Here is a 26719-nt window from a genome sequence, read left to right on the forward strand (position 1 = left end):
TCAGCCTCTGACACACATTGCTCTTCTGGGCAAGCCTAGAAAACTTTCAGTGCCCCAAGCAAGCCTGTACTGACGGTGAGTTTCAGAGCAGGTGTTGATTTGCATTGTTTGAGGGAGTTTCCCCAACTAGAGGTCCTACACTAGTGAAATTACAGGCCTGGATGAAAGATGAAAGCACAGCTCTCCATGAGCCCAGATAACCAGGCCTTTTCTTAATCTTCTTTGTGGCCACTCCAGTTCTCTGTATATCATAGGAGCTTCATAAATACTTGGTGAGCTGAGCTAAAGCATTGTGTTGTGTTGTGTTGAGCTGAGCTGTGCTCAGCCGATGTCACTACTCCCTACTCTCTTACCCACCTCAGCTCTAGGGAGATGGGGAAGAGCCTTGAACCTAGAGCCTGGATCTAAGCCATGAAAAGCATGGCCCCTCTCTGAACCTCAGCTTCCTAATCTGTAAAATGGGATGAGAATAAATGAAGAGTTAGTGTGGAGATCACAGGAAAAAATGTACTTTAAAATGCTTTGTAAACTGTGAAGTGGTATCATTGTCACTTTACTTTTTAAGCTGCCTGGGTCTGGAAGGTTTTCCCTATGCTCTCCAGCCTCTCAGACTCGCTGGCTTCTGCAGACCTCAGCTTGAGAGCTGCTTCCCCCATGAGGCTTTTCCAGCCCCCAGCCTAGTAAATTGTCTTGTATTTATTTTGGATGTACTTAGGCACGTATATCTCCCCTGAGGTAATGGCAGCTCCTTGAGGGCACAGGCACTGTTTCATCTTGGTCTTTGTATCCCCAGCGCCTGTGTGCACAGTAGGCCCTTAATAAATTCTTGTTAATTGATTGATTGAAAAGATCTCTTTCTCTTCAAGTCTTTTGATCATGTTTAGAGAAGAATTAATGAAAAATGAACGAAGGAAAAAGCATTTATGAAGCACTTGCTAGGTGCCAAGCCTGGTTTATGGCGCAAGGACTGAGTGAGGAGTAAGGAGGGGCTTGTGAGGAAGAGGAAGGGGGAATGGGCATGGAGGCAGGGAGCTGGAAAGGTCATGGAGGAAATGGGCAAAGAATAGGAAGAAAGCCAATCCTCTGAACAACTGCTAATCTCCCTTTGTCCACAAGAGTTTCTGAAGAGCTAGTACCCTCCCTCTCAAACTACTTTGTAGGTAACTATTAATTATCATAATACAGCTAACACTTACATAGCCACGAAGCATTTCACAAATATTTTCTCATTTTATCCTCACAACAACCCTTCGAGGTAGGTGCTGTTATCATCCCTATTTTACAATTCAGGAAAGTGAGGGAAACAGAAGTTAAATGACTTGTTCAGCGTCACACAGCTAGTAAGTATCTAGAGCTGGATTTCAACGTCCAGTGCTCTGTGCACTGTGGTGCCACCTAGCTGCCTTTTTGTATATATTAATGTGTATTCACTTTATATTTATGCTATGTGTATACCCACACACACACACACACGTACATATACATAATATATATAGACACATATAGAAATATAGACACATACATATACAAATATATATACACATATATAGATACATGTAGGGGTGTGTGTGTGTGTGTGTGTGTGTGTGTGTGTGTGTGTGTGTGTATGTGTACTTGTTTCCGCCATTTGAGTGTGAGCTTTTTGTAAGTGGGGATTTTTTCCTTTGTTGTGCTTCTGTCCCCAGTGCCTAGCGCAGTGCCTGCCATATCAGAAGTGCTTGCTAACTTCTGGTTGACTGGTTAGTTAGATGGAGGAGGAGCAACCACAAATTTAGAGGAATTTGCCCACCTCATCTATGGCACACTTGCTGCCCAAGCTATTACTACAACCAGATGGTTTGTAGGATAAAGAGAGGGCATGAAAATTACGTGGGCCCAGTGTCTGCCTTCCTTGGTGGTGAATGGCCATCAGGCAAACAAGATGTCATTTTCCCCCTTTTGACCATTAAAAAGGTAACAGCCTACTGACTCAGCCCCATACTGGATTGCCTACCTGCTAGGTTGTGTTCCTTAACTTCCCTGGATAATTTATTTTATGGGCAGTAATCTGAACATCAGTGAGAGGGTATAGCTGAGATGGCTCCAAGTCTTTTCTTTGCTGCAATATTTAGTGGTTCTCTCTTGCCTCCTGAGTAGAGTTCAGATTGTTCTGCTGATTGGTGAAGTTACATTCTGGTGCTGTTCTCCCCTTCTAATGGTACCTCATGTTCCTTCCTGTCATGTACACGGAGTACACCCAAACCAAATGATTCTCCTCTGTTCCCCAAACATTTCCTGTGTCTTTGAACCTTTGTTCATACCCCGGCTTCCTTCTCTTTGCCTTTTGAATCCTATTCTTTAAAACCCAACCCGACTGCTGCCTCCTCCACAAGTTTTTCCTGACCTAGTCCCAATTTTTTTCCCTCGGACCTTACACAGCACTTTGTTTTATGCCTTGCTAAGGCACTTATGCATTATTGTGTATTATAATCATCTGTGTCTTGTGTCTTCTTTAGCAGTGACATATCATTCAGTGCAAGTAGATGCTTCAGAAATGTTTTTTTTTTTTTAAGGTGAATTGTGGCCTCTCCATCACCAAAGCTGGAACTTTTCTTTAGGCTGCTGTTTTCCAGGGGGTAAGGGAAGTTAAAGGAACTATTAGTAGTCAGAAAAAAGTGATAGGGTTGTAGTATTTTAAAGTTGGTAGAGGTCTAGAAAAACCCCTGAAGCTATACCCTCAATTTACAAATGATGCTTCAGAGGGAAATGACTTGGCTAAGGTCACATAAGTAATGAGTAGCAGAGTTGAGATTCAAACCCATGTGTTATAACTCCACGTTCAACGTGATTTCCATTATATGATCAACTGGCGTTTCTTTTTAAAAATGTCAATCCTGCTACCCATGTGGGAAAGCAAAACTTAGAAGTTATCATGGAGCCTCTAATATTGTTAGTCTAAATGCCATTGACAGGATCATAGCATTTAGAATCATAATTCTTGGAAAGAAAGGTTTTTTAAATTGCACATATGATCAAACAGTTAAGTGGTACAATGGGTAGAGTACAGGGCCTGGAGTCAGGAGGACCTGGATTCAAATCATGACTCAGACACTTACTAGCTGTGTGACTTTGGGTAATTCACTTTACCCTGTTTGTCTCTGTTCTTCATCTGTCAGATGACTTGGAGAAGGACATGGCAAACTACTCTAGCATCTTTGCCAAAAAAAACCCAAATGGGGTCATGAAGAGTCAAATGTGACTGAAAAAACTGAACAATAATGAATGATCATACTATTTGAGATTTGGAAGGGATATAGATTACCTTGCCCAACTCCCCATCTAGTGTGGGAATATCTCTTCCATTTTCTTCTAAAAACTCTCTGGTGATGGGGAAGCTCTTTTTCTGCAGAGGTAGCCAATTCTATTGTGTGATTGTGGGACAGCTCTTAAATTTAGTCCTTCTGCAATTCTTTTATTGTGCCTCCCACTTCTCACTCCTTGGGCCTAGTGTGCCTTCCTAGAGATGTGTAGGAAAAAAATCTGTTCCTTCTTTCCCATGACAGCTTTTTGGATATTTGAAAACATTGATCATACAACCCTTGCAATCTTTTCTCCTTTCACATAGCTTTCAGATACTCCTGGATATTCTCCAGTTGGTCAACTTCCTCCTGAAGCATGGTCTCCAGAACTGAACACAATCCTCCGGATGGGGCCTGGACCCCACAGCAGAGGACAGTGCATTCCTACAATCCCCTCTTGATCTGGATGCTAGATTTAAAATGAGAGAATGTTAGAAATTGTGGAGACCTCACAAATTTACGTTAGCATTGGATTTGTTTTTTAGCATCTACATCATACTTGTCTCATGTGAGCTTGCAGTCTTTTGAAATGCTCATGCTTTTTTCACATGTGAACTCCTTTGAACTAGGTCTCCCCCATTTGTACTTGTTGTAGTTGATTTTTAAAAACCTAAGTGAAAAGCTATTATATTTTCCCTATGAAATTTCATTTGGCTACAGCCAGTTTTCCTGCCTGTAGAAATCTTTTTTTCTGGCATTAATTCACAGTCTCTCCACTTGGGGTGCCAAACTATAATGACAGTAGCTCACATTTATATAGCACTTAAGGTTAAAGGCTTATTTAGTCCAGCCTCATAATCAGTGGATCTGTGAACCGTTTCGGGTTCAGTTATTCAGCCAGTTCAAAGCTACCTAACTGTACTGTCCTGTGGCCCATATTTCTTTATCTCAACAACAAGTCTAGCATGAGAGATGTCAAACGTTTTGCTGGAATGAAAATATCACATGTCTGAGGCATTCCCTTCACCTCCCATTCTGCTAACTCTGTCAGAAGAAATGAGGCAGGCCTGGCAGTGCCTGGACTTGAGGAAGCCCCACTGGATCTTGGAGATCCCTGTTCTCTTTTGGCAATGCTCAGAAGCCATTTTTGAAGAATAAATTCTAAAAATTTTCAGGGATAGAAATCCAACTCCCTGGGTTGTTTGTAAACCCTTCTGTTTTGCATTTTTGTCCTTGTGTGTTTGCCCAATGATCTGCGCTGTCCCTTCTTTGGGTCTTTTTGGAGGCAGAATGGTACACTAAAAGAATGCTATGCTTGAAGTCAGAGAGCCTGGGTTCAGGCCATCACTTGGGTGAGTCACTCAGTCTTTCTGGGCTTCTGTAAAATGAGAGGGCTGGCCTCGATGACCCTCTAAGGTCCTTTTTAGCTCTAAGCCTACAAGCCTATGACCCCCCCCCCCACGCTGCTCTTAAAAAACAGACAAAACAGGAGCAAACTCTTTTTGTTTCCATTAGAACATTCATCACCAGCCTCAGCAACTTTTGATACTTTTTAGAGCTCTTGGCACAAATTGTACAGGACTATGTTACTCTTTTTTATTTATCCTTGGTTGCTTGCCCTTACTTCCAAATTTGGTGCCTGTCTTTTTAAAATCTGAGATTGTTTGTGAATTTTCTCTGCATCATGTTGGGTTTCTTTAGGCAGCTTCTCTTTCCTGTTGTTGGAATCATTTCTGCTTGTGTCTTCAGACTGTCATTCTTAAGAGCTTCTGATCTCTCTTGTCCTGACTTGCCTTGCAAAATATTAGGCCATTGTATCCTATGCAGTATCTGATTCTTTGAAATGTGTACCCAGATCCTTTCTTCCTCTTCTCTATCAAGACTTCTGTGATGGAGTAGTCTCTTGCCTACAAGTTTCCCATTATTCCTACTTCAGCAACACATGCCTTGTTGGCAAGAAGTGGGTCCTGAATTGCAGTTCCCCCATCATTTCCTCCATTTTTTTTTTAGTCAATTGGGGTTAAGTGACTTGCCCAGGGTCACACAGCTAGTAAGTGTCAAGTGTTTGGTTTGAGGTCACATTTGAACTCAGGTCCTCCTGACTTCAGGGCCGGTGCTCTATCCACTGTGCCACCTAGCTGACCCTTCCTCCATCTTTTGAAGTGTGAAATGATCATTGAGCAAATCACAAATTTATCAGCTGCCCTGATTTTGTCAGAGAGGGAGAGAGACAAACCTGCTGATTTTTGAATAGTTGAAGTCTTCCATCACTAGTATCAGGCTTCCCATAACAGCTTGTAAAGTTTGTTTCTCAGACTCCTTATGTATCCAGATGGTCTGTACTATATCACTATGACAGTATTGCTTCTGTTTCATGTTCCGTTGATCCTCATCAGAAAGTTCTTCACTCTGTTTCTCCCATTAGGTTCCTGGATTTCCTCACATGAGTGTGTGTGTGTGTGTATTTATAGTGCAATGATCTTCCACCCCCCCCACATTCCTTCCCCTTTATCTTATGTGTTTGCATATTGACATCTGAGGCCATGGGCTTATTTCTTCTTGGATCTTGTCTTCCTTGTCTTCTCATTTTCCTGTATTGTACCTGCTATTCTGGGGTACACAGTTTGTCAAAGCCAAGTGGGCAGTTTTACCTCTTCCTCTAAAGGCCTTTTAATTAGATTTATAAAATTCCAGGCAAATATGGCTTTTCAAGCTATTACATTTCTTGCCAAAAGCCCATTATTTCTGTAATTTAAGCTGTGGTCCAAAAATTCAAATCCCAATTTAAGATATAATTTTCTTAAACTACCTGTGTATTTCTCAGATCTGTCTTCCTCTTTGGAATCCCCTGCATTTAGTTGGCAACAGTAATACATATACTGCGTATGTCTCCAAGGTCTTCAGTTTTTTGCCTCTGACTTCACAATTTTTACCAAAACAAAATTAGGTTAAATGAATCACCCTTGGGGTAATTCATATAACTAAAATATAAAATATGAGATTTGAAACCAAGTATTCTGACTCCCTCATGCCATACGCCTTTTACTTTTGTGTAGAGCAGCTTTGTATTGTAGGACTTGATAAGGCCTCAAGGAGCCAGATGTATGTCTTCCAGCTGTGAGAACCTGCAAGCATGGCTGTGCTGGGGCACTGCTTGCTGACTCTCTCTGCACCTGAACTTTGTGGGCCATCCCTGGACATGCCTACGTCTTCTTGTATCCCGGTGCAGGGGAAAGGTGGGGAAGGGGCCTGACTTTTTTTTCTGAAGAATGTGTGACTTTGACCATGGAGGGACAGGGGATGAGACAGCTGTAATTTGGTTAGGACCTTCCCTGTTGCTGCTCTCTCTCTATATATATGTTGGGGTTATGGTTTTAGAGGAACATGCCAGCTAAAGGAGGGCACATGGAAAGGAGCAGTGTTGGTCACAGCTGGTATAGAAATTAGCCGTAGAATGATAATGTGATGCCAGCTTCCTGTGCCATGCCAGCTGGGGTGTACCGTGACATTTTTTACTTTAGTTCTTTCCCTCCAGCCTTAGTCGGTAGTTCCAAGTTCACTGGCCCTTTTTCTCTTTATGTCCCAAGCACAGTGCCTGGTGCTCAGCGGGTCATTTTCTTATAGATGACTTTGCTCGACTCTGTGGTTTAAAAAAGAATTCACCTTTTAAAATACGGTGCCTGAAACTGAATACACAGCACTCCAAGAAACAGTGAGTAGTGATGACCCCTCTTTGCCTGCCTTTCTGGACTTTGAACAACATTCTCTGCTGGGTCACAGTACGTGACCGATTGTCATGTACTCACTGTGGTTCATTGGAAAGTGTGCTGGACTGTGTGTTGGGAACGACTTGGGTTTGAATGCTTTCTCTGACACTAGAAGCAGTATTGCTTCCAGAAAATCACTTAATATCTCAGTCTCCATGTCCTCCTACATAAAGTGGGGGTAATGATTGTAGTACCTGCCTCCCAGGGTTGTTGTGAGAATGAAATGAGATAATATCTCTAGAGCACTTTACAGAACCTACCAGGGCTCACCAATAATGTTATCATGAGCTAGAGAATTTTGTCTCTATTATGTCAAAAAAACTTTTTTCTGTGTGACCAGCTAGGGTCTAGTCACTTAATTGACTGTCAAAATTGCCCAAAAATTTGGATTTAAACTGTAAAGCATTTTATCAACAGAAGCACTGAATTTGGAGTCCAGGATTTGGCGTGTAATTCTAGGTCTGCTGTTCACAGCTCTACCACTTTAGGCAGCTGTGTAACTTCTGTGGGCATTGTTCCCTCCTTTGTAAAATAAGGGGGCTCTAGATGGTTTCTAAGGTCTTCCTTAGCTCTAAATACTATGATCCTAATTAATCTACAGAGCTAGAATTTTGAGGTCAAACATTTGTCACATATCCTTTGCAAGAAAAACCATTTAGAAGCCTTTCCCACCCTCTGCTTAGAGGCAGATGGGTGGTACAGTGGATAGAGCCCTGGGCCTGGAGTCTGGAAGAACTGAGTTCAAATGTGGCTTCAGTTACTTACCAGTTGTGTGACCCTGCAAGTCACTTAGCCTCTCTTTGCCTCGATTTCCTCAGATATAAAATGGAAACAATAATACCACCTTTCCATTGGGTTTTGTGAGGGTCAAATGAGATCATATTTGTAAAAAGTGCTTAGCATAGGGCCTGGCACATAGTAGGTGCTTAATTCCCTTTCCTTTCATGCCTCTTTCTCTGTCTAAATGAAGCTGTGCTGACTAGCTCTACTTCAGATTTATGTTATATAATCTCAGCGGGTGCTTACTTTGACTGGACAATCCTCTTACACCTCCACGCTTATCCCACTGCCCTCCCCACTCTCACTTATCTTCAGTGTCTCCCTGTCTACCGGCTCCTTCTCCAGTGCCTACAAACATGCTCTCTTCCTTCCTCAAAAAACTTTCACTTGATTTATCTGTCCTTGCCAAGTATCATTCTATAACTCTCCTCCCTTTTGTGGCTCAACTCCTTGGTCTCTGCCTTCCTCATTTCTGCCTCTCCTGACTTCTTTCAAGTCCCAATTCAACCTCCTACTAGAAACCTTTTCTCATCCCCCTTAATGGTAGTGCCTTCCCTCTCCAATTTATCCCGTCTATATCTTGTTTGTCTATAGTTGTTTGCACGTCGACCCCTCTGTTCGAGTGGGAGCTCCTTGAGGGCAAGGCCTGTCTTTTGCCTTTCTTTGTATCCCCAGTGCTTAGCACAGTGCCTGGCACACAGTAAGCCCTTAAATGCTTATTGACTGTTAATTGGCCAGGATGTGAGGAATCTCAGCAGAACCATGGCAGGATTCATCAGAGTGCCTGCTCACCTTGAAGGTGAGTTTATAAGACTTTTTCCCTTTCTTGAAGAGGCTTTGCCAATCCCTTTATTCTTGTCAGTTTTCCTCAAACAGAAAATGCTCTCCCTGGGGTGTTGCTGAGCAAAATACTAGTACCAAGGCATGAGGTCCCTCAGAGCAGCAATGGAATAATTGATTTTAGCTGTTTCAATGACTAAGAAACTGTACTTAAAAAAAAAAAAGAATTTGGATTTTAGTCCTCACTCAGTGTGTCCCTGTTATTTACTAGTGCATTAAACAAGTTTACCACAAGGAGGCAGACCGAGCTCATGTGAGCAGCACTTGCGGCTGGCTGGAACACCAGAGGTAGATAACCAAATCTGAGCTCTTCTGTTTCTAGCCTATTCTCCAAGTACAGGTTTGGGGAGGAGAGATGCAGCCAAGGTTATTTATTTCCTTTTGGCCAGGCTTGCAGTAGCCCCCTGGCTCCCTGGCCAGGGCAGGCTGTGCTGGTTTTTTTGTGTCCCTTATGGTTCATATGGGACACCTATGGTTCTGCTTTGGAGCTGACCTGAATTACAGTGGATGCTCAAAAGGTGAACCCCTTAGTTAGCCAAAATTGTTTTAGAGTTTATTGGAGCCAAAAGAAATTGAAAGAACACTAGACTAGGAGATCTTGTTTCTAGCCCTGGCTCTGCCATCAATTCATAGTGCGACCTTTGCTAAATCCCAGTCTCAGGATTGGAAAGGACTCAAAAAATACTAGGGATTGTTTCATTCTTTGTATTCGTGTCCTTAGCACACTGCCTGGCACATAGAAGATGCTTAATAAATGCTTGTTGGTTAATTGACTGGAAGACCTTTAGCAATGCATGTATTCTATCAGACCCCCTATACGTAGAGATCCAGTCTTTGCTGGAAGATCTCCAGGGAGGGGAACCTCCATCCTTTCGAGGGACCTACTCCCTCTTTTGGACAGCTTCAGTCATTGGGAAGTTTTTTCCTTGCTGGTGAAAACTGGATGGAACATCTTTCTATAAGAAGTGATTGGGAGACTTCTGCCCACAATTCTATTTCTGTTCTCTAGGACCAAGTGGAAAAAAAATCTAATCCTTCTTCCCCACAACAGTTCTTCAGATTCTTGAAGATGGCTAGCATATCTCCCCTGGTATGATATGATATGATATGATAGCATATTTTCCCCAAGGGGAGCATTTCTAGGTCCTTCAGCTGGTCCTTTTGTGATGTGATTGTGAGTCCCCATTCTAATCTGGTCACTCTCCTTTGAATATGCTATAGTTTATTTAGTGTCCCTCCTGAAATATACCCAGAACTCAGTGTGATGCTATAGATGTCATCTAACCAGGACCAAGGACAGCAGGAATATCACTTGATTCCACGTGATCACTTCCCTCTTCCTTCTTCCTCATTACCCGGTTTTTTCCAGGTTAGCCCCATTATTCCAGTCACCCAGATTCATAACCTCAGAACGAAAGTGTCTTCTGCGTCTTGGTCTCTCCTTATCTAGTCAGCACATTTTGTCCATTGTACCTCCTTCACAGCTCTCACATCCCTCCCCTTCCCTCTGTAGCTACCACTCTGGTTCGTGCCCTCATCCCTTCTTGCTTTGACACTTGTAACAGCCTCTCTGTTGGACTCCTTGCCTGGAGTTTCTCCCCTTTCCAAACCATCCTTCACATGCCTTCCCTAGCTCTAGGACAAACTCCTTTGTATGGCATTTAAAACTTTGTACCATCTGACTCTAGCCACGTCTTCGACGTTACTCCCCTTCACATAATCTACATTCTGACCCAACTGACCTACTACTCACTGTTCCTCACTAACATCACTCCATTTCATTTCCATTGTTGATACAGGCAGCTTCCTTGTCTAGAGCAAGTGCCTTTATCATCCTCATCTTTTGGAATCCTGAGCCTTTTCTAAGATTCAGTTCAAGTACCACCTTCTACTTGAGGCCCCTCTCTCTTCCTTTCCCCAAGTTCTAACAACTCCCCTCATCATCTTGTATTTACTTTGCATATATTCTGTATTCTCCCATATGTCTACACTACATGTTTCCCCTAGTTAGGTGTAAGCTTCTTTGTCTTTGTACCAAATCATGTGCCTGGTGGGCCATAGGTGCTTGATGAATGCTTATTGAATGATTCTGGATCCTTTGTCTCTGTTAATGAAGCCCCAGATTGCTTTGTTTTTTTGGTTTCACTCTGTTGACTCAGTTATTTCCCTATTCTGAACCTCAGTTTTCTTTTACAAATGAGTGAGTTGGTTGTAACTAGATGATATTTAAGGTCCTTTCCATCTCTAAAATGCTGCAAATCCATAATGCCCTAAAGGATCTTTGCCTTTGGAAGGCCAGGTGTTTCTGTCCTTTCTGGGTTGGAAAGGTCTGTTTTTCTTCTCTGTGTCCAGGAGTTAGGACATCATTATGAGTGAGCCTGAGGTCAGAGATTTGATCCTTGTGCTAGGCTTGTTGCATTTTTAAAGAGGCGAAAGTCTGCCCCTAGACTGGTCTGGAAATTCATCTTAGAGGGCACTAGGTGAGATTATGGCTGGCTTTTTTTCCCTTTTCTTTTCTGAATTTTACAAAGGGATATTTAAGGGAAGGGATAGCAAAGATCAAAGTACAAAAACATTCCAATCCCAGAGCACTTTCTCTATCACTTTGGCCCCCAGAGAGATTGAGCTCAAACTTAAAGTAGTTGGTACCAAGTGTCCTTTCATTGGCTGTAACACAGCTTTTGGACAAGTTGCTCCGCTACTGTCAGGGAGCTTTGGTTACTGGGTTGATTAATTGCTGGGCTGGGTCAAATCAAGCAGGGCCAGTCTCTTTACCAAAGTCAGTTTCTGCAATGACTGGCAGAGTCTGCTGCCAGTTCAGGTGGCAGGACCTTTGACAGCTTTTCTGCCTTTCAGAGCTGGTCTGTTCTATCTCCAACACTCATTCACTTAAGACTAGGAAAAATATAAACACAACAGAAGTAAAAAAAAACAGAAGTGTTCATGTATTCACAGATAGGTAATAACAACAATTGTAATAATAGCTAGCTAGCATTTACATAAACATTCTAGGGTTTGTTTGCAGATATTTCATTTGATCCTCAAAACAACCCTGGGAAGTAGGTGCTGTTAACATTCCCCTTTTACAGATGGAGAAACTGAGGCACATTGACATTAAGTGACTTGCCTAAGGTCACACAGTGTCTGAGGCTGGATTTGAATTCAGGCCTTGCCGACTCCAGGTCTAGCATTCCATCTACTGCACCACTTAGCTGCTGGGGCCCTGGATGGGGGGAGGGGGAGGTGGGGAGAGAAGAGAAGAGGAGAGACGAGATCGCTCAAGCACGTAACAGTTCTTGCCTAGTTCATTGCCAGGGAAGGTGGCTAACTTTCACCAAGAACTTCTGCTCCGAGAATAGAAATTCAAAGTACATATCGCAGTAGGTGTATATTTAGACCATCAGTTTTCTGTGTCTCTGTAGTGTGGACTCTTGTCCTGGCAAATTGCTGCTGTATGAAGGGCTTTGTCAGTGTGATCTCTGATAGTTTGATAGCTAGTGTAGCTTTCCTAATAGATATTGTGGATATCTTTTCCTTCTAGGAAATGTCACCTGTCATGGGAGTAGATTTCGTGTGTGATCCCTCCATTATGTTTGTGTTTACATCCCGATGTAAACACAAACAAAATGTCCCAAAAGATGCCAAAGCAATTTATTGTAATGGTCCAGTTCAGTGACCTTACTCAGTAGGTTAGGCATTGTGCATAGATAGATGCCCAGGAAACATTTGGTGAGTCATCTGGTCAGTTCGAGCCAAATGCTAGTCTAGTTGTCCTGTTGAATAATGCAAGATTTGAAATACGGGTAATATACACTTCCAACACATAGGATTGTGGGACTTGAAGGTGGAATGGATCTTCAGGGTGATCTCATCCTACCCCTCATTTTGTTGATGGGGAAACTCAGGGTCAAGGAGATAAGTGAATTGTCCAAAGTTGCAGAGCTTGGCTGTACTGGAGCCGGGGTTCTCTCTGCTGCATTAGACCACTTCTGACGGATGGCTCCAGAAACTCAAGTCACCAGACAGAGGGTTAAACATGGGGAAGGTAGTACAGCAAGGAAATGTGGAATAAGGCTAGAAGTCATTCTACTTAGCTTCTGTATAAACTGTGCTTGTTTCCTTTATGGGCTCCCCCCCCCAAAGTGGGCCACCTGGTAGGAATGTCATTACTTGTATGAGATCCTCTGGTGCCAGGAGAGGGGTGGCTTCCATTCCTTTGGGCTTTCAAAGCCGACCTTTTTTTCCCCCCCTACTATAGGATCTAAAACTGGAAGGTATTTAGAAACTCTCTGCTTTAATCCCTTTGTTTTACATATGATGAAATTGGGAACCGGAGAGGTGATTTGCCTAAGGTCACCATTCCTGCCGCCTCAAAATGAATGACCTTTATACTTTTTTTCCTTGGGAGGCTTTGTTTTCCTTGGCCCGTATGCTGTACGTGTAGCAGCCATAGAGGGGCCTTGGCTTTATCAGAAGGCTTTCAGTGCTTCGCTAACACAAACATTGCTTTCGCTTCCTTGCCACCTGCCTATATCACAGAATAACTCAGTGGCCTCCTGTCATCCGAGTGGTCTTGCTGATTGCTCCTGGGCGTCTTGGAGAGTTCTGTACATTTGTTTTAAAAAGCTCCATTGGCACCGTTTGTCTTGATAGTGTAGTGTTGCCTTTCTGGGGCAGACTCCAAACAGAACTCGCAAAACTCCCGTGTTACTTCTTAGCACTAAATTGGTTCTCCACGTGTGGAAATTCTCATTTTTATCAGTTCTTTCCATGGACACCGTGTTCCTCTGCCAGAACTGCTGTGTTATACAGTTATAGACTTTAAAATGTTCTGCCTCCCTCAAGGGCCTCTTGTCATTTGCTAAAGGAATACTTGTTGCCCTAAATCCCTGAGCCTCTTGGTGTAGATTTTCAGCCCAGGCTCTGGAACCTTGTTCCTCCGTGCATCATGTGCTCTCAGTGCTTCCTTCAGCCTCCCTGCCCCATCCTACCACCTTTGTGGGCTCCTTAGGATCTTCCAAGGCACTGCTTGAATGAAGCAGTGGGCTTGGGACAGAAGACCTAGCTGTATGGCTGTGGGCAATCATTCTCCTTCGCTAGCTCTGTTTCTTTCCCTGTAACATAGATGTAATAATACTTTTTACAATCCCCCTAATATAGGATTTGAGTTGATATGAATTGCAAAGGCCATTTAGGCTTCTTATTGGGAAGGAGGAAGTGGTGTCCCAGAAAGACCAAGTGAGTTATCCACCTCATAGCAGAATCAGACCTTGACCCTGGGCCTTTTTCCCTTCCACCAGGCTGCTCCCTCCCAAGGATGTGGAGAGGAGTGGGCTTGGTAACCTATAAAGCCCCATAGAAGGTGAGCTGTGAATGTTATCATGAACGTCTTGTTCTCGCTCATCCTTTTTGTGTCATCCCCTGAAAGGACTGCTGGTGTGTGGGATTGAACAGTTTTGATTTGATACTGGCCTTTTTTGTCTGGGCCAAGAAACATAGCAAAGAGAATCTAATTTTGCACTTCTCCTCAGTTGCTGCTGTTCTGCCTGTGATTTACTAAGCAACCAGTTAATCAGTCAGTTTTTTGGCAGAGCAGTTGCAATGTACAAATATGGGCAAAAGTATGTTCTCCAGGACTTCAGTGACGATTAAAATTCTCTGCCTGAACCACATCTATGATGTGCCAATATGAATTATTAGAGGACCGTCTAGGTCCATTGTATTGTCTCTTCCTTCCACATTAAGATGTATTTTTAAAAAATTTTTTATTTTATTTTATTTTCAGGCAGTTGGGATTAAGTGACTTGCCCAGGGTCACGCAGCTAGTAAGTGTCAAGTGTTTGGTCTGAGGCCAGATTTGAACTCAGGTCCTCCTGACTTCGGGGCTGCTGTTCTATCTACAACAGACATTTATTAAGTGCCTACTGCATGCAAGGAAGGGACAGCTAGGTAGTGCAATGGATAGAGTACCACAACCAGAGTCAGGAATATCAGTATTCAAATCGGGCTTGAGATACTTACTAGCTGTGTGACCCTGGGCAAGTCACTTAATCCCTATTTGCCTCAGTTCCTCATGTGTAAAACGGAGACAACTGGAGAAGGAAATGGCAAACCATTCCAGTATCTTTGTCAAGAAAACTGCATGGACAAAGTCCATAGGGTCACATAAGTTGGGCGTGACCGGACTCCTGAACGACACCATGCAAGGAAGGCACCATGCTAGGCGCTGGGAGGCGAGGACAAAAAACAAAAACTCCCTGCCCTCAAGTAGCTTCCATCCTGTGTTTCTCTTGCTTCCTTTGTGGCGTTTAGCTTCGTAGTAACCCCACTTAGTCGCTTTTGAGGAGGTTAATCTCAAAACGAATTGGGCACTTGGGCCATTTTCCAATGCAGAGGTCCAAATGGGATTAGAAACCTTTTTCATTTGGCGTGGGATCTGTCTCACCTCAAATCTATGGCAGTTCATCTAGGGAAACCTCCTCATATCTAAGCAGTTGCCAGATTTTGTTGATTCTGTCTTCCTAGGGCCTGCCTTCTTCACTTCCATAGGCACCGCCCTGTTTTAGAGTCTTTTTGCGTAGTCAATTGCTATAGCCTCCTAATTGGATTCCTGGGTGCTAGTCTCATTTTCTTCCCTGTTGTTTTCCACCTCTTTGAATGGCCCCAGGTGTTACTGAACTCCATTGCCTTTTGAGCCATCCACCTAAAATTTCTGTTTGCCCTCAACTTTTCCTTTTTCCCTCAAATATTCCTTGGCATCGAGTCTCTTCTTTATCTCAGCTGAAAACAAACCCTTGACGACTGCCCTGGCTTCCTTCGTGGTAGGTCTGCTCATGCAGACTATTTTATGGAGAATTCGCACAGGACAAGTGCTCACATGGTGGTCAGAAGAATTGATACAAGGACCCGCTTGAGGTCTCTTCAAAGAACTCTGGAAGTGGTACAGTGGATAGAGCACTGGCCCTGAAGTCAGGAGGACCTGAGTTCCAATCCGGCCTCAGACACTGGACGCTTACTAGCTGTGTGACCCTGGGCAAGTCACTTAACCCCTCTTGCCTCACCAAAAAGCCAAAAAAAAGAACTCTGGAATTGATTGTGTGACATGGGAGACACTGGCACAGGACCACCCTGCATGGCAGGCCCTCATCAGAGAAGGTGCTGTGCTCTATAAGCAAAGCAGAACTGAAGCAGCTCAAAAGAAACTCGAGATGTGCCAGTTTAGAAAATCCACCCCAAATGCTCACGTGGTGTATTTGTGGCCGACCTGTGGTAGAGCCTTCTGAGCTCGTGTTGGTCTGATCAGCCACAGTCAGACCCACTGTAACAAAAACCAGCCACCCAACGGATGCCATTGAGTCAGGGAAAGGAGGAAGGCTCCCAGGGGGACCGTTCTCTCAGTCACAAGCAGTATTGTGCTGCTTACAAGACCTTTTTCCTGGGCTGGGGTTGTTGTTGTTTGTCCTTCGTTCTCCCAGAGGACCATGACATCAGGAAGATGATGCCGTGACTTGCCAGCGAATTGGATTTCAGTGAGGGAAGGCTGTGCAAAGTCACCAGCCTCAGTTTCTCCTCTGGAGCCAACTGGATCCAATGGCAAGATATAGATGAGGACGACTGGAGATGGCCCAGGATACAGTGCAGTGGGAGACCTTGGCCTTTTTAAGCTAAGGCCTTTCTGAGTGCTTTGACTGAGGCAACATCCCTTCAGTGATTGAGCCTAGGAATGGCCCCTTTTATCTAATAAAAAAAAATCAGTCTGGGAGGGGAAGACCTTCTGGGTTTCTAGCCTAAACAGAAATAACGACTGTTTACATTCACTCTGAGCCTTCTGACTGAACAACGACCACTAAGTGGTGCTTGGGCTGGGACCTGTTGCTGGCCAGTCTATGAGACAGCCAAGGTGAATTAGGTTTAAGGCGTGGTCTTTAAGGAAGAAATCTAGCCAGTAAACCCCAAGATATCTTGCTGGGTTTCAGGCACCAAAATTTATATTTCTTTGGGCCGAGCATTTGCAGGTAAGGTCATGATGCCCCATGTGGATGGTACGGAGGAGAGGGGAGTGAAGGGAAGGGAAGGAGACTGAGGCCCAGAGAGGAAAAGTGACTAACTTAAGATAACTAGTTTAAAAATAGCCGTCAAGATTTGAACCTAGGTTTTTTCAGTCCAAAGTCAGTGTTCTTTTAATTCATTCGAAGGATTTGTGTTATTGTATTGTGCTTTGCTAGCATTTCCTTAACTAGCATTCACTGCCTTATTTGGTCTCAGCCTGCCTCTCGGGTTATTTCTCTCTGTTTTGTTTTGCACATAGGGTTTTAACTAAAAAGCTAGATGGCAGATAGAGAGATCATTGGGCCTGAAGTTGGGAAGACCTGATTTCATATCTAGCCTCAGACGCTTACTAGCTGTGTGACCCTGGGCAAGTCACTTCACTCTGTTTGCCTCAGTTTCCTCAACTGTAAAATAGGGATAATAGTAGTTCCTACCTCCCAGGGTTGTCATGAGGATCAAATGAGATGATATTTGTAAAACACTTAACTTAGCACAGTGCCTGGCACATAGTAGGTGCTACACGAATACTTATTCCTTTCTCTCCCTCTCAATTTGTTTTACTACCTCCCCTCTCTCAAATCCCATGGTGTGTATGTTTTTCCTCCCATATACTTCCCATCTTTACCTGTTGACCTTCTCAAAGACTAGTTCAGGTTCCACTTTCCCTGATCTCCCTGCCTAAAAGTAAAATTGCTTTTAGGGGAGTTAGGGATCCTTGTGAATCAGGGCTTTGTATGTACTAGGCACTTAATAAATGTTGTCAATCCAAAGGCCTCGTGATGGAAAATGCTGTCGACATCCAAAGAAAGAACTATGGAGTTTGAGTGCAGATCAGAGCATACTATTGGCAATTTTTTTTTCTTCTGTTGAGTTTTGTTATATCCTCTTTCTGGTGGTTCCTCCTATTGGTTCTAATTCTTACTTACAACATCACTAATGTGAAAATAGGTTTAATAGGAATGTATATGTATAGCCTATATCAGATTGTGCACCATCTTGAGGAGGGTGGTGGGGAGGGAGGGGGAGAAAAATCTTAAACTCAAAAGCATATGGAAGTGATTGTTGATAAATAAAAATAAATTAATTAAAAAAAAAGAAAGCAACAGTGTTGATGTCCTACATTAGTACTTCTAGAAAAAGGTAATTGAATTTGAATTGCTAGTTATTTGAATGGAGAGTCAGGAAATGTCAGGTTCCACCTTTGCCTCTAAGTAGGTTTCCCCTCTACCTTGTGCTAGATATGCACCTGGGCCTCAGTTTCCCCATCTGTAAAATGTGGGAATTTGGATTGTATTTAAGATCTCTTTCAGCTCTAATATTCTGGGATCCTATGAATAAAAAGAAGTGTCTCACTTTCAAAAAAAAAATGTTGTCAATCACTGAAGTCATGGCTCCTTCAGCTCATCTCATGGCATAGTGTGGACATTTGTGTTTAAATGGATAGATTTATCTGTGTAGTGACTTATATACTGATTAAATTATATGCCTTTTGAGGGAAGAGAGCAAGGTTTGTTTATAGTAATATTTCTCTCAGTACCAACAAATACATCGCACACAGTAGGTGCTTAGTAAATGTTTGGAGAATGTTTCACCTTCAGCTTTTTTCCTGGGCAATCTGCCCTTGGGTGGTTTATTTTCCTCTTTCAGGCTGTGCTTTGATATTATCTCAAACTGACTTCAGCTGGATAAGTATATTTGGTTGGGGTGAGGGGGTGGGGGATGGGAGCATGCCAAACATAAAGCAGGATCATTTCTTGCCTGAGCTTGGGCAGGGCTTTGCCTAAAATCAGTTCCAAATACCAGGGGGCCACAGAATGCCTAGAATATCAGAGGACTTGTTATGGTTGGCTTGTTTTCAGTAGTCAGAGCCTTGAGTGCTGGGGCCCAGTTGCTGTTTTAAGATGCTATTGATGTATGAACTTCTAATACAGAAATGCCCAAATTATAATTCAAACCATTTTTATAATTATCATGTGTTGTCTACTGAAATTGCAAGTATAAACTCCCTTCTCGCTGCGTGCCCCCCCCCCAACATAGGGAGAATACTTTCCTAAGCAGAAGAGACTTTTGTATTAGTGTGGTTTATTGTACTGGATTTTGCTTGTATTTGTTAAGAATGAATGGTTTTCTTTGACGCATAGGCACTTGTAAAGCCTAAGTAATACATTTGCATGGCATAAGTTTAACAGAGTTTTTTCCCTGGTTACTTTTCTCAAAGGCTTTGCTGCCATCCACGTTACACCGCTCTCCTGCTGTAAGATAACAGTAGATTCTTTCAAGGTTATTCTGAAGGACCTGCCTCCTCCGAATGCTACTGACTATATGTCATCCTTGAGTAATTCCTGAGAATCAGTCCGTCATAGGTTTACACACACACACACACACACACACACACACACACACACACACAACACACACACACACACTCCTCTCTCTCTCTCTCTCTCTCTCTCCTCTCTTCTCTCTCTCTCTCTCTCTCTCTCTCTCTCTCTCTCTCTCTCTCATCAGAGGCTTTTGAGGTTGTTGAATGTGTTTCAGGCTCAGTGCTCCCAATCATGACTTGGAAAAGACTGTCTGTGAGCACAGGTGTGTGTGCCCTGGCCAATTAATACTCTTCAGTCTTCAAGAATGCTTGGAAAGTGGAGCCTTACTGATTGGAGTAATGGCAGAAATAGAGCTTTTTTTCTCTTTATAACCAAGAATAGTCTAACCTCAAACATAACTGTTGCCAAAGACTCTTCCTACAAACCTTAGGTGATCATTGGTACTGTATCAGAGTGGAGAAAGCTGATGAAGGACCAGGCACCGTGCAGCGCTGGAGGAGCATGTCTCATCTGCTCTTGCCTGAGAGGGCCTTGGCCGCTTTTTCTCTCCCTGCTCTTGCTGTTTTTGGAGACCTGGCTGGCTGTATCTAACTCAAATCATTCAATCTACCATACTGGAATATATATAAATTGGATAATCGGTTTTGCTCTCACCCTTTACTTACCTGGAGGCAGCATTTCCTATGTAACTGTTCATTTTGAGAGCTAATTGGATGGGAAGGCCCAGTTCTTAGAATTAACCTTACAAACCTAGGGCAGAACCTGAGTACAAATTCAGTTCCTTCATCTGAGGTATAACAAAACTGAGGCCCAGATAAGGAAAGTGACTTGCTCAAGATCACATAGCAAATCAGAACAGTGCTAACACTACAACTCAGGTCTTCTGAATTGTAGACTAATGATTTTTTCTTTTTTTTTTTTCCTTTTGCTTTTTTTGGTGAGGCAGTTGGGATTAAGTGACTTGCCCAGGGTCACACAGCTAGCAAGTGTCAAGTGTCTGAGGTCAGATTTGAACTCAGATCCTCCTGACTCCATGGCCTGAGCTCTATCTACTGTGCCACCTAGCTGCTTCTAGACCAATGATCTTTCCATTATACTTTGCTGCTTTACAATTTATATGGGACTGTTAAATGTGTTATTTGGCAGATAGATGGTAATCCATAATCTGTGTAGAGGTCAGGAGTACAAAAATCTTTAGAACTGTGAAATCCATGACAGTGGCAGACTAGATGAAGTACGTTGTATGTCCAGGATTCTGCTTGTCAGCACTTCCATGCTTACCCTCCCCTTTCACAGTAAAGATTACCGTGATACCTTCCTAGTCTTCTCCCATAGACTGTGAGCTCCTTGAGGGCAAGGACTATCTTTTGCCTTCCAAGAATCCCCAGTACTTAGCACAGAGCTAGGCACATAGAAGGCACCTAATAAATGTTTAACTGCCTACACCTCTTACTTCAGTTGACTAGGTAAATGCTAATTGAGCTTCTGCTCTGTGGACCCACACGTGGCTGTAGAAGACTAGGTCTTGCCTTCATAGGAACTCATAGTCTAGCTGAGGAGACCAGACATAGGCAATGACAAAACCCGTATCACAGGACCAGAGAATCTCCAAGTCTGTGAAAGGGTCCCAGCGAGCATCTAATGCTGGAACAAGAATCTCCTTGACAGCAAATTGGATTAATGGATGAATGCTTACGTACCTAGGGACCTGATCCTGTGAGAATCAAATGGCCCAGGCCCAGGACATTCTGTCCATAAGCAAGTATGTTGCCTGGACATTCTCTTTATCATCAGGCTGTACCCCTGACAAAGGTTGGGTGATCTGTCAGAAGGGTATGAGGTGGCAGAAACCAGTCTGGGAATCAAATACTGTGTGTAGACTACTGATCAGTGCTCTAAAATGTGGCTCATCAGTGGTTTGTCATGATACACATGAACCAGGTGCCTTTTAGCCCAACTAGGCACTTCATTTAAGGCACCAAAGCGCATTATTCCTCACCCCCTACCCCTACCCCTCAGGATCTCCTACTCACTGTGTGGCAAAGTATAGGCTAAATAGGATGAGGAAGAATAGGGAAGGAGACATAGGGTTCTATCTTCTTTGTGATGGCTGATGCCCCAGCTTTTTTCAGTTGCCACATTTCACCTTCCACCCCACCCCACCTATGCTGTCTTCCTCTCCATAGGAGGAGCCTGATGGCCAGTACAAATGCATTGTTTTCTCCTACATTTTCCTTTTAAAGAGCACTAAAATTAATGTTGATGGTTAACAGTTCCCATTTTATAGTGCTTTGCAGTCCCTAAAACTCTTTCCTTACAATTCTCAAAAGATAGTACAAATATCCAAGACAGAATCAAATATAGGTTGATGTAGTAAGAAGATCAATAAATTTAGAGTCAGAGGGCCTGGGTTTAAGTCCCAGTTCTCCCATTTATTTATTATCTGTCTGACTGTGGGCAAGTAATTTTTACCTCTTAGAGCCTTAATTTCCTTATCTGTAAAATGAGCGAGTTGGACAGATCGTCACTAAGGTCACTCACTTCTAATTCTAAAATCCTATGATCACATAAATGCTGACCTGTGGCATTCAGACAATACGGGCTATGAAAATTCAAAGAAGAAAGAGATTAATATGTAGTATAGTGTACTGTAATTAAAAAGAAAAGAACTGAACTTACAGTTTTTGACTTGTGCTTAGGAAGCCTGGGTTTCAGTGCCTGTTCTCCTGCTGACTGGCTGTGTGTCTTTGGATGAGTTGCTTATTCTGTTTTGGCCTCAGTTTCCTCTTCTGTGAAATAAGGGGTTTGGACTAGTTAATCTTTTGGACCCCTGCCAGCTCTATCAGCCTATGAATTAAACCTCTCTGAACCGCATTTCATCTGTAAAATAAGGACAGTAATACCGACCTTCAGAGCTGTTCTAAGGAAAGTGCTTTGTAAACTGTAGAACACTATACACATAAAAGCTATTATTGTTCATAATATCATTACTATATGATGCTAATATAATAATGGTAGTGATGACCATAATTATGATAATACTGTTGTACAAATGAACTTTCATTTTCCTAGTGGTTGCCACTGGTCAGAAGCCAAGGTTTTAAGGTAAACTTGTAACCCTCTGCTTTTACCCCAAAGGGTCCAGTGGCATCCCAAGTGATGGTGAATGCAGTCCTAAGAATATAAGTGCCGTAGCAGCAAAAGCAGTGATCGTGTGTCTGTCCTCGTGTCTGAGTCAGCGATACCATAGTAGAGCCACCGTAATTAGTTGTTTGGTATGTAACATATTGTTCCCAAGTTCCCTGACTAATGCTCCATCTGACTGATTCAGAGACTTGCTCTTAATGAGATGCAAGTCTTAGAACAGCTCAGCATGTAATCCTCTGAGTTGGCCAGCTGATCCTTAGGAGCCTTACCACATCCAGAGGCACCAGGAACCATCCGTTTTCCTTCTGGAAACAGTGTTGAGATAATAGAAATCAACTGATATCTGGCCAGTTCTTTCTGGGCAGGTATTTGTATAACCCTGACCACCAACTGTGAGGGCCCTTGTCACTGGGCAGAGGAGCCAGGAATGAACAAGTGTGCAGAGACAGCACACACATGTGAAGGAGGTGGGGAGGGTTAGAGCATGTGGGAATCGTGCACTGATACCTAATCTGTAGGATACCCTTGAAAGCCATTTGCTGCAAATGACTCATTTTAGATTCTGCTTCCAACAGGCAGGAAGAAAAAAGGCTGGGAAGTATTGAAATACAAAAGGGTTTTAGTCAGCAGTGGCTAATAACTGGACAAAAAATGCTGCCTTGTGGGATCTAGATGTTTGAAGGGAGTAGTACCCTTTAAACCAAAAATGGGAAGGTAGGATAGAGCACATAATAGTGACCCCTAATTGATCATCCAACCAGAGTATATTAAGGAGGTGCCTGCTTATAGCCAATGGGGGAGGCCTGGAGTGGCAGCATTTGGGGAATCATTGGATTTTCTGGTGTCAGGTTCCATGTTCTTACCACTAGACCACAGCAAAGACTGGAGAAGCTGAGGGACCGACAGAAAGTGAGAGCCCCATGTTTTGGTGGCTGGCTATTTTTTCCCCACCCATTCTGTATAGGCAATAAACAGGATGGGGGCTGGGGAGGGAGCGGCTAACTGTCCCTCTGGTGGCTTCCCTCAGTGAAGCCAAGGCATCTACTTTACCTTTACACCGGGAAGGATGACAGCCTGGGTGGTTTGTTTCTGTGCACTGAGGTCAAGCTTGTTTTCTTATTTTGCTGTTCTTCTAGAAGGAACAGACCAACCCACACAGTGGAATTCTCCAGGCTCAGTAAACAACCAGAGGTAGTGACTGTTGGGACAGACCTAAGGTGCTTGATTTCCATGCTTTCCTGTCCTTCTCTCCCTCTTCTTCCCCAATTCCCACCCCAAATCTTAAGCCCGAAGAAGAAGTGATTGGCAAACTTGGCCACAGAACATTTCTGTGAAGAGATGGTTTGGCCTTGCCCTCTGGGAGTGGTGACAGCCTAGAACTGCTTCCCAGCGAGGACCTCTATGGCACATGTTACTACTGAATTGAGGTTACAGGAGGTATAGGCTCAGTGCTGTTTACAAACAGTCGGACAACTGAGAACTCTGCTATATTACAGGCAGAAGATCGGGCCCTGGGAATATGGCATTGGGAAGAACACTGTGGTGTTGAGGCAGGAGCCTTGGGGTTAGAGCCAGAGGACTTGGGTCTGAGTCTTGGCAGCTTATGTGAGTTTGTGCTACACATTTCACTTTTCTGGCCTCAAGCTTATTATTATTTAAAGTGGAGCTAATAGTACCTTTACTTTACAGGATTATTGTGAGGAAACACTTTGTAAGCCTTAAGGCACTGTATTAATATGAGCTAATAAATATTTTAAAAATAATGATAACAAAATGCCTATTATGTATAAAGTAGCAGCTAGATGGTTCAGTGGATAGAGTGCTGGGCCTAGAGTCAGGAAGACCCGAGTTCAAATCCAGTATCAGATATTCACTAGCTGTGTGACTATGGACAAGTCACTAAACTCTGTTTGCCTTAATCTACTGGAGAAGGAAATGGCACACTACTCTAGTAACTGCAAAGACAACGCTGTGGACAGCAGTGGCATGCTATGGTACACAAGGTCACAAAGAGTCAGACACAACTGAACAGACATGTACAAAATGTCGTGCTAAGTGCTAGGGATACAAAACAAAAACACTAGCTATATAATCCCAGGTAAGTGGCTTTATCTTTCTGAGTCATAGTTTCTTTTTCTTTTAAAAAAAATGGAGTTTATGATCATAGAGGCAGTCTAGCATGGTAAAAAAGAACGTTTAGGATGCAGCTAGGTGGCGGAGTGGATGAAGCACCAGCCTTGGAGTCAGGAGGACTTCAGGAGTCAAATCCAGCCTCAGACACTTGACACTTGCTAGCTGTGTGACCCTGGGCAAGTCACTTAACCCTATTGCCTAGTCCAAAAAAAAAAAGGTGGGATTTTGGGGCACCTGGGTGGTGCAGTGGATAGAGCTCTGGCCTTGGTATCAGGAGAACCTGAGTTCAAATCTGACCTCAGACACTTGACACTTACTAGCTGTGTGACCCTGGGCAAGTCACAACCCTGATTACCTCACCAAAAAGCAAAAAGCAAACAAACATAAAAGAATGTTTATTCTAGACCCATTTTAGAGCACTGGGTTTGACTATTAACTCCACTATTTACATGTGGATGTTTTTGTGCAAATTGCCTGATTTCCTTATGCTTCTGTTTCCTCTTCTGTAAAACAAAAGTAAAACTAGAATTCAGAGGTTCCCAAAGTGGGTGATACCATCCACTGGGGGGGGCACTGGAATGATCCAGGGGAGCAGTAGTAGCCTCAGGTGCAACTGGGGGACATTGAATAAAAATAAGGGGGCAGTGGAAACATAAGGAAAGAAGATAAGAAAATTTTGAAAAGCCGTTTGTACGTGTTGCATCTCTTGTGTAACAGAGTTAAAGTCGTAGTGATTACATAATTTTCCAAATAAACACGCAAAATGCAGATTATAACTGATCAGTGGTCAAGTCCACCAACAGGTCTTCACAAGCAAGTGTTGGCAGGCAAGCAGTCCAGTGTGCATCAGCAGGAATATGTATGTGTGATGACATGTTTATAATATGATACTATGCAGTTACATGATACAATATTGTGTCATCAAAATTTCAATGCAGGAAAAAACCCACAAATTTACAATAAATTATTAAATTTAAGGTGGGTCATTTAAAAAAAAATTTTTTTAAAATGATGCAAATTTTTTTAAAAAACCATTAAAGGGTTAAAGTTTTCCAGGAGGGTGCCGAGTAATTTTTTTTTTTTTTTTGAAAAGAGGGTGGTAGGTCACATAAGTTTGGGAACCTCTGGATTTGATGATTTCTAAATCCCTTCTGACTCTAAATTCTTTGATCTTTGGTCACATCTCTGAAAGAATGGTCATCCAGAGTCTAGAGGGAGGGAAGAGAAAGGGGGAGCTTGGCAAGGATAGCAGTCTGGCCAGAGGAGAGGTGATTGTAAGGGAGCAGGGAGACCTAAAACTAGGAGAGAGCCAGATTGTGGAAGTATGAAGACATCCTAGTAAGGAGTCCTGGGCCTTGCCATCCACCCTGAAGCTTATCCTCTTCCCCAATTATAATGGGTGCTGTTTAAGGACAGGTTCTTTCTTTCTGTTCTGTTCGTATCCCTGGCACTTAGCACAGCCAGATTTGTCTAGTAACGTGTTAGCTGTTACATAGTTCCTGGAAGCTGTGGAGTAAATTGAGTTAAATCAAAACTTGAGATGCAGACAATTTCTAGGTGACGTGAGTAAGCCTTTTCCTTAGGTTAAGTGGATTTGAAGCTGGTTGAATGACCAAACCCAGAGTAGTTAATAGGACAACGTAAACTTGGAGGGAAGCTTCTAGTGGAGTGCTCCCAGGGATTTTTGTCAGTGACTTGGATGAAGAAAAATGGGATGATAGAATAAGATGAATTTTTAAAAAGTTTTACTGATGCCTTTTGATTTTTAATATCAGTCATTTTCTGAACCCTTTCCTTTCCCTTAGCTGAACCCTCCCTTGTAACAAAGGAAAATAGTTAAGTAGAAGCAATTGAGAAAAAAACGCAGCTTTCTGACAAACGCATATAACACTCTATACTTATGGTTCCCCACCTTTCTGGTTGGTTGTCCTTCATACTTGAAGAGGACCAAAATGACATTACTATGTTGGGGTCAATGTACGGTGTGTCCGACTGTGGCTGATCAGATCAACGTGAGCTTGGAAGACTCCACCACAGGTTAGGCACAAATAGTCTTTATGAACATTTGGAATAGAGATCTCTCTAAATTTTTGCATCTCACATTTCTTCTGAGCTATTGCAGTTCTACTTAACTTGTAGAGCAGTGACTTCTCTGATGTGGGCACATCATGCTGGATGGTCTTGTGCCAGTGTATCCCGTGCCTCGAAATCGATTCCAAAGTTCTTCACACTCTTTCTGACCATTGTATGAGCAGTCGCCTTGTGTGAATTCTCCATAAAATAGTCTTAGGCAGATGTACATTTGACATTGAAACAATGTGATCAGCCCATTGGAGTTGCACTCTTTGCATTAGGGTTTGAATGTTTGGCAGTTCAGCTTGAGAAAAGACTTCGGCGTCTG

General features: G+C 43.0%; 1 protein-coding gene across 6 annotated transcripts in view; it reads left to right on the forward strand.

Moving 5' to 3' along the window:
* GNG7 (G protein subunit gamma 7) overlaps positions 1-26719 on the forward strand; it is a 369218-nt gene that overhangs the window by 61147 nt on the left and 281352 nt on the right. Inside the window, exon 3 of one of the 6 annotated variants that reach the window (XM_021009004.2) lies at positions 22177-22313. The exons of the other annotated variants lie outside the window; for them this stretch is intronic. The gene's annotated coding sequence lies outside the window, so the exon portion shown is untranslated. The remainder of the gene's footprint in view (positions 1-22176; positions 22314-26719) is intronic. 6 annotated transcript variants of the gene reach the window in all.

The sequence above is a fragment of the Phascolarctos cinereus genome, unplaced genomic scaffold (assembly GCF_003287225.1).
Source record: "Phascolarctos cinereus isolate Bilbo 61053 unplaced genomic scaffold, phaCin_HiC Scaffold_4;HRSCAF=312, whole genome shotgun sequence".
Lineage (NCBI taxonomy): Eukaryota > Metazoa > Chordata > Mammalia > Diprotodontia > Phascolarctidae > Phascolarctos > Phascolarctos cinereus.